The following is a 9232-nucleotide window of genomic DNA, read 5'->3' on the forward strand; positions in this document are numbered from 1 at the left end:
TGCTACTAATATTATTTCATGCTCAACAATCACACCCTATCCCTAGTGGCTTTTAAAAGACAGAGATGGATTGTTATTGTTGGGAGTATGTGCTATTAACACTCCACAGGATCTATAAACAAAGGTTGTAGCTTCATAGGTGTGCTCACTTTGTTTACTACGTGGTCATGGCATTCATAGGATTCATATACATACACAGATTATGCTAATAATGGCACTACAATGCAATTATGAATCATGGTCCACTGCACACATATGTACCATGCTCAGCCATGGCACAGAAATATTTCTGTTTCCCTGCAGTACATGCATAAAAGGCATATTGCAGGAACAGTGTGTATTTTTTTTTTTTTTGGAGGGGGCACTCCATGAGGAATGTACAGAGGGTGTAGAAGTAAACACTACCATTGCCCATTGTGGAGCATTGTCATGCACAGCCCTCTGCTGTTAAGGACAACAGCACGTCAGTAATATTTATGTAACTGTCCATGGTCACATATGCCAAGGGGGGAGGGGTCTAGCTCATCAACTGCTTCCACTGTTAGGAGCTTAACTATGTCACTCTGTCGAAAGTGGGCTAGGTGTAGTTCATGCAGTGGGTTTGTATGTAATCTGCACAATGGAATGTGGCACTGCATACTTTTAAAACTACATTAATGCGTGATGCCAGCACAAGTAAATCAGATGCATTTGCTCAGCTAGGTTATACTAAGCAACGCATCATTATTATTTGGTCATTAGGTGAAAGACTTCAGGTTTTTGTACTTTCCATCCATAGCTGGATTCTCATAAAATTCTCTCTCTGCTCTATAATGTACCCTGTGATTCACATCTTTGAATCACAGACTGAACTGCAAAGCCACTATTTATCAACAGTGTATCTGGACACTTTCAGGCATGCACTTGTGTATATTACTCACCCACTGTGCATGGGTCTGTGTATAAATTACATATGCAGTTTGCACCATGACCTTTATTAGCTGAATAGTAAATCACATCCACTGCTCCCAGCCACTGTCCACAGGATGATTGCCCAAGCCTGACTACAGGTCACGATACTGTCAACTGTCTACATAATTATCTGGTCATCTGCTACCTGTTTGTTATTTAAAGCTGCATGAGAAAACAGTCACTGAAGACTGAAGTACTTACACACTTTTGAGATATCACACACACATGATGAAAAATCACCAGCAGGTAGCCACATTGTCTTCGTCTAAGCAACTAGTGTCAGTGCTTACTTAACATAGTGACAAATCGTGGACTGGAAAACCAAGACTATTTACTATGTGAAAAGCAGGGAAGTGGGACGACATACTAATGCAATGTCTCTCTTCTGGGTTTATTCCAGGGTTATGCCTCCTTTTAAAGTTTAGGGTAATCCTTTACTAAATTAATTGTATTAAAATAATACTTTGTCCAAAACTACTCTGAGGATGGAAAATTGTTTTTTTTTCTTTCTAATTTTAATAAGACTTTTATAATTTTAAATTAAAAAGTGCGAACACAGTTATCTATACACTTCAAGTTCTGGCACAGTCATCCTGTCATATGAAATTAAGGCTTTAAAACATCTGTAAAAGCTTGGCAGTGTATGTAAAGAATTTTTAATATAAAACATGATTCACTACTGCAAAGCTATTGAAAAAGCTAAATGGCTGCATGTGAAACAATATGCTAATTTTCTACTTGCCTCTCAACTACTTAAACTTATCAAGTTTGACACCTTCCCTCCAACAGCTTCCAGACTATTCAGAGATGCACCAACTTACATCTTTAGACATCTTAACCACTCATGTCCTTTGTTTCAAATCACCCAAAGTAGGCTTCACTGCACAGACCACTCTTTCTCAGTCCTTGGTCCCAAACTGTGGGGCTCTCTCCTTTCTTTTCTTAAATATCACTCCTTTTAGCTCATTTTCCATTCACAAAAGCACATTACCAAACATTAGAAAACACAACTGCTATCTTCCTGGTCATATAAATTGACCTCTTCATTTCCTTCTTCCACCTACATACCTTCCTCTATTTTTGATTGTGATTCTTTCAGCATGACAACTCTGATTTCCACTCTATATACAATGCATGTATATATTGTTTTTTTTCACTCAGTCTGTATATAATGCCATTAATCTATTGCCTTTATTCCCTCAAGACAACTGTGACTATAATTCTATATATTACATGCATATATTGCATTTTGTCATTTATTCTGAGACTGAAACAGGATCAGTGCTCTATGTGGTTCAATTCAAACCAAACAAAAAAAATCAAAACTTTTTTCACCTAATGGAATGTCAACATTTTGCTTGCTATTATAAAAATATGCACAAGTATGCCTGTGTATGTTTGCACATTTAAGTATACACTTATAAAAAAAAGTTATATACTCACCATAACATTCCATCTGTGGTGTTGCTTTTCATTCCTCCTTTACTAATGGGTTTAGATCCGAGGCGTTGGATCCAACTCAGCTGCTTGTAAAAGCTAGTGGCAATCCAAAACTCTCAAGCTTCAACCTTACCTATAAAGCATTCTCCCCATTACCTCAGATCTTGTTTGCAAGCACTAAAAAAGATATACTCTTACAATTTACATATATACGTGTACAATTTGGATGAAGAAAAAGGATGGAGAGTCTTACAGAGGAAGGGGCAATGCCATTTCTGAAGTTATTCCAATGAAACACAAGAAAACAAACTGCAAAATCCCAAAGAATAAGGCACCACGTCTGGAACAACAAATTAATTTATTATAAAGTGCTTTTCGTCCACACCAAATAGTCGAACTTCATCAGATACAAGTATTTCATTCACAAGAAACAGTTTAAGTAACCCTCTCAGTAAGTCACATGACATCCCAGCTCAGTAAGTCACATGACATCCCAGCTAAAAATTTAAAGTGCTAGTCACATCTACTTAAGGAATAACAGCATGTATTTGAAATGACCATATTAATATTTCTAAAATCCACAATTACACTAGTTAAAACAAAAATACGCTAAACCTCTGTCCAACAATTTAATAGAACAGTAAGTATGAGTATAAAACTTGAAAATGTAAAAGTATATTTAGGGGAAAGGTCCCCAATACTATCTCATTAGATTTTTCAGTTTCAAAATACACATTAGGGAACACATATCATTGAGTCCTGGGTGGGCATTTAATCGAATTTGCAAAATAAGTTCTAGTCTTTTGAGTTCTAACAGGATGGAGCCTCCCCTAGGATTCGGTGCCACCTGAGCTATAACTTGAAATTTAAATGAGTGTTCAGGACACAGAAAGATATGCTTTGCCAAAGCATTGTCCATTTTTTGTCTATTGATACTATATACATGTTCGTAGACTCTATCCTTAAGCCTTCTTTCTGTTTTGCCTATGTAGAATAATTCACACAACTGACACCTAAATAAACCACCATCATAGAGTTACAGTTGTGTTTCATTCTACAGGTTATCTTATTATTGTTCACTATTGTTGTGAGGCCCATGTCCATACACCTACAGTAATGGCAATTCCCGCATTTCTTCATTCCTGCATACACTGAGTTGGATTTAGTGTTTTGTTGGAGCAGATTTTTAAAACTGGTAGCTCTTTTCAAAATAAATTTAGGAGAAGGCCCCAATTTTGCTACTAATTCCTTGTCTTCCGTGAGAATATTCCAGTTTTTGCAAACTATATCTCTAATGTATCTAAAGTCCAAGTTAAATGTCGTGACAAAACCTAGACTAAAGTTATATTCTGAAGCAAGAGTTGTTACTACATGTATTGACTACTCTGACTGTATGGTATCTGGGGAAGAAATATTTACAGTATGAATCACGTTTAAAACTGGCCTATAAAAACCATTAGGCCTTTTTGGAGTTGGTAAAGGCAAAAAGATGCAACCCAATTGTTATATCTTCTCCCTGTCCTAGAAGAAAAACCTAAAAGATTGGGGGTTGGTGGGAGGGGAGTAAAGGAGCAATGAAAATCGACAATACAGATGGAACATTATGGTGAGTACATAACTTCTTTATCTGGCAATGTCAATTTTCATTCCGTCCTCGACTGATGGGACAGAGTACCCAGCTGCTTAGAACCCAGGGTGGATTCAAGGAAAGATATTCCTGAGAACCACTGAGCCAAAAGATACCCTACCATTGGACACCAGATCCAACTTATAATGCAAGAGAAAAGTGTAAGAGGAAGCCCAAGTTGCTGCTGAGCAAATATTATCCATGGAAGTCCTTGAGTGGAAGACTAAAGTTGCCACAGCTGTGATAGAATGAGCCAGTACCTTGTACAGCAAGGCCATTCCTGTCTCATTATAAATAAAAGATATACAGTCAGTAAGCCATTTAGTCAAATTGGCTTTAGAAAAAGGTCTGCCCAAATTCAATCCAGCAAATGAAACAGAGATGATCAGTTTTTCTATTCCTGTGAAGATAAAAACGTAACTGTTTGTTTATGAACATCTAGCAAATGTAGTAAATATTCCCCTTCACTGGAATAATTCAAGAAGAATACTGGAAGATTAATACATTGATTGATGTTGACTTGTGATACTACCTTGGGTGAAAAGGATGCATTAGTTCATAAAGATACTCTGTCCTTATGAAAAATGAGATACAGAGGTGTTTTTGCTGACGATGCCTGAATTTCCGAAATTCGTCTGGCGGATGAGATGGCAACTAACAATTTGGCTTCCAAGACGAAAATTTTAGGTCACAATCATTAGTAGACTCAGAGGATGGTAGAATCAAGGAATGCAGTCTCAGATTGAGATCCCACAGAGGCATGGGATCTTTAAAAGGTGGTTTAAGAAAAACTGTGCCATGCAAAAAGGCTTTACATAAGTTTGTGACAGGCTAGACAGCGGCCATCAAAACCATTATGAAAATTAGAAATTGCTAATTGAACACTCACTGTTTAAGAACTAGCCCCCTGGTTAAAAAGCTGCATCAAAAACTTTGGTACATGATCAACTGGTTCCAAAAGAGGATCTATGTCCTTTTGAGTACACCAATGCACAAATCTTTTCCACTTACTAACATATAGTTTTCTAGTGGACTTTAAGGGAAGATGGCAAGATGTGACGCACAGGGGAAGAGATTACAGAATGTCTGGTTATTACTGAAATTGGAGAAACCAAGCTGTGAGCTTGAGGCTTGTAAGGTTCGGATGTGTAATGACCGTCGGATAAGACAAGAGGTCCAGACGTGGGTCCAGAATCCAAAGTTGGTGAACTAAGTGAGGCCACAGGAAGGGAAACCAAATCTGTTGAGGTCAAAAAGGAGGAATGAGGATGACTTTGATAATCAACCTGGCAGTTCTCTGAAGGAATTTTGGGATTAGAGGAATTGGGGGGGGGTGCGTAAAGCAATCCGGGGGGGGCAATCATGGAGTAGAGCATCCCTCTGCGTCTCCCCCTGTGAGGGGATCACGGCAAAGTAGCTGCTGCACTTGTTGTTTAGGGAGATGTAAAGAGGAAGCAGCAAGGCTAGCCCCATTTATGGAAGATTTGTTCTGCAACCTCCTGATTGAGGGACCACTCATTAGGTAAGAAAATGTATGCTAGCACGCAGGACTTCCCAAGAATATGTACTGCTAAGAGAAAGACTTTGAAGATACTGCCCATTGCCACACCCTGAGCACTTCTCAACATATGGGATATGATCTGGTTCCTCCTTGTTTGTTGATGTACCAAACTACTGACTGTGTGTCAGTTTGAATTTCAGTCATTCCTGATGGGATAGCATCCTGAAAGGCTTGCAACGCTAAAAGCACTGCTCTCAACTCTAGAATGCCGATATGCAAATTTGCCTCTTCAGGGGACCATATGCCTTGGACTGTTTTTCCCAGGTAATATATCCTCACCCTAGCTGGGAAGTGTCCGTGGTCACCAAATGGACAACCTTGTAATACCTGATCTGATTGGATCCACCATGTCAGACTGTTCTTGCAAGAGTTTGTAATTTGTATCGGGGCTAACAAGACTAGAAGAATCGACCACTGAGATGTGAGCATCCATTGGAGAATTCTCATATGAAACCTGGCTGGTGGAACAAGGGTTGTCTCTGCTGCCACTGATCCCAGAGCTTAAAATAATAAGCGGGCAGAGATTGTGGTACTGAAAAGTATTTTGTTGACTTGTGACCTTAAGGTTTGAACTCTGGGAAGGGATAAAGAGGCTACTGTTGACTTTGTGTCTAGTAGAGCTCCTATGAATTCTAGAATTTGGGTTGGTTCTAGATTGGACTTCTTGATATTTATGGCTATAATCTTGTATAGTTGTGGATAGCCTCTTCTTTTGCCATAATGAGTTGATGCCTAGTCGGAGGGGTAATGGGCCAGTCGTCTAAGTATGGAAACACACAAAAGCATTGCGGCCTCAAGTAAGCTGCTATCACAGCCATAAATTTTGTGAACACCCTGGGAGCTGTCGTGAAGCCAAAGGACAGTGCTCTGAAATGATAATGATTGGCTCCCTGCTGGAATAATTGCTTGTTTATTTTTATATGATAGTACACATCCTGGAGATCTACTAAGCACATCCAGTCGCCCTTTGCCAGAAACTGAAGAATGGACTGAACCATGACTATCCGGAACTTTGTCTTTCGAACAAATTTGTTTTGATTGCGGAGATCCAGAAGTGGTCTCAAGTACCCTATTTTCTTCAGCACTAAAAAGAATCTTGAGTAAGCTCCGGATCCTTTCTGCTCTGGGGGACCTCTTGGATGACTCTTCTCTAGCAGCTTTTGTATTTGTATGGCTGCTTGATCCCTTTGATTGGGTGGCACCTGGGATTTTCTTGGAGGATGGAGGAGAAAGGGAAAATGGAACTACATATCCTCTGAATACGATCCTCTGCATCCACATATCTTTTATCTCTATCCAGGCTCTCTGGTGCAGGGACAAATGACCCCCGACTGCCTCCAGAGGGGGACAATTGGGCCTTCATTCAGGAGTGCTGAAAAGGTTTGCCAATGAAAGAATCTCTGGACCCTTGATTTTGTGGGCCTCTTCTTCAGTGAGGGTGACATCTACCATTTGAGTTTCCCCCTCTGCCCCTAGGGGAAGACACTCCACGTGTGTCTTGGAAAGATCCGTGTGATTTATTGAACCACATTTTTCCACCTCCCTGGTGATTACTACAGAAGGGTCTTTGGGGATGGAAAAGTGCATGCCAATGGCAGAAAGGGTCTTTCCATCCTTCTCACATCTGGACAATGTATTTTTTACTTTGGGGCCAAAAAGACAGGTGCCGTCAAGAGAAGCACTGACAAACGTAGACTTAAAAGGCTCAGTGATGTTACACAAGCGCATCCAGACATGTCTCCTAATGGCTACTCCTCGGCCTTCTGCCCTTGAAGTTCTGTCTGCCACACTGGATATGAGCCTCATGGATGAATTTAATATTGATTGAAGGGTCACCGGCTGTGAGGGCACTGAATCCTTCACCTTCACAGACTCAGTTCCTGCAAGGGTATCTGACAGTTCCTTTATCAGATCCCTTTGCAATCTGGTGAAATGTGCCAGGTAGTTCAGAGACTGCAAGGCGATAGTCCCTGAACCATAGACATACTTCCCACATCTGTCCATAGCCCAGGATTCCTTGTCAGGGGGACAAACAGAGAAAGTTTCAATGGCTAGTTCCTTCCTGGTGGCCACTGCTACAACCATGGCATCAAGAGGGGGACCCTTGGACCAGAACTGTCTGTCCTGATGAGGAGACAATTTTGTCAGGTTTCTTTGGTATGGGCTTAATGGAGTCAGGTTCCTTCCATGCCCACCATGAGACCAAATCTAGGAGCTCATCTACAGACAGAATCACAAAGAATGTAGATGGGCCGGTACCAAAAGCCTCAAGGAATGCAGATTCCTCTGAAAGATTGCTGGCATCTCTGTTTTAGGATTTCAAGGATGTTTCCGAATGAGACATCAGCAGGAGGTGACCATGAGGACCTTTTGCCCTCCTCAAAAGCCCTGTCTTCTGTGACAGATTCAGGGGAATTTAGATGCTTCCTCTTACTTGTCCTCTTCTGAGGTATCTCTTCAGTGTGATAATCTTGGAAGTATCGGAAGAGGTAGAAATAGCCAATTAAGTGTTCTGAGGTTTTGGTATCAGCTGCCCCTGTGGGAGGGTAAGAGGAGACTCCTGACACAGAGCAGGGAATATGTAACCCAAGGGAATAGGACCAGTCTGTGTCATGGAAGTTGACAGGGCTCTCCAGAGTCCTAAAGGCTGACTTTCCTGGAGAGGGATAGGCAAGCTTTCTGATCCCTGGTGCCACCCTGCTCCCAGGAAAGTCACCCTGAGGCAGACGTCAGAGCCAAACTAACCTTTTCTGAAGCTCCAAGGTGCAGAGATGGCTTCGAAGCCCTTGGAGTTGACTGTAACACCTTGGATCAGACAGGGCAGAAATGGCTCTGAGCGCTCTCCAGATCCGATAGGTTGGAGGAGCTCAGAGCAAGCTTCTCATCCAAGGATAAAGCGATCTTCGGACCTGAAAAAGACAGTCCTGCACAACTTAGATCCATGGGCTCCAAACTCACAGTGGGAGTCAGAGGAAGAAGAGTCAAAGGTGGAGTGTTGGAAACAAGGGCTTCCTGACCTGAAGGGGAAGGAGCTGAAACAATCACTGGGAGGCCCTGCACCAAGGGCATCTGTCTCACTACCCTCTCCACATCATCTGCTATGAGACTCCTAGAAGAGTAAGAGGACTGCCGGAAGGGAGAGTTTGGTCTGTGTAGAAAAGGAAAAAGTACCCTTGACAGAACAGGGTCTACAGGTGTAGGGTACCTTGTCTTAGGTAGAATTATCAGAAAAGTGGGAGGATCGGAGGTCTTCAGAGTCGATGACCCTGTGTTTTGAGACCACAGATCCGAAGATGCTATCTAATCCAAAGAAGTACTCTTTTCTTTTGTCTGATCGAAGGGGATCGGATCAGACAACTTAATTTTCTTCTTCTTAGACAGATACGAAGAAACTGTTGGATCTGAAGAAGGCCTTTTAGAAACTTTCTCTGAGGTCCTCAATGAAACTGAGCAACAGCTCGGAGATGATTTAGATAATTTTTTGACGATTCTCCACAAACAGCATCAGCAAGAGAGGATGGAAGAAGTCCTTTTAAGATTAACTTATTTTTTGTGCTCTACCAAAGCACGAGGGTTAAAGGCATGGCAGCTCCCACAACTTTCCTGTAAGTGAAGGGGGCCTAGACAGACACAAAAAATGCAAGTGTCACTAA

The 9232-nt window shown here is 41.3% G+C and overlaps 1 protein-coding gene across 1 annotated transcript in view; it reads right to left on the bottom strand.

The window, feature by feature from the left end:
- DCUN1D2 (defective in cullin neddylation 1 domain containing 2) overlaps nucleotides 1–9232 on the bottom strand; it is a 596128-nt gene that overhangs the window by 31055 nt on the left and 555841 nt on the right. The window lies entirely within an intron of this gene.

Source organism: Protopterus annectens, chromosome 5.part0 (genome assembly GCF_019279795.1).
Source record: "Protopterus annectens isolate FY-2018-M chromosome 5.part0, PAN1.0, whole genome shotgun sequence".
Lineage (NCBI taxonomy): Eukaryota > Metazoa > Chordata > Ceratodontiformes > Protopteridae > Protopterus > Protopterus annectens.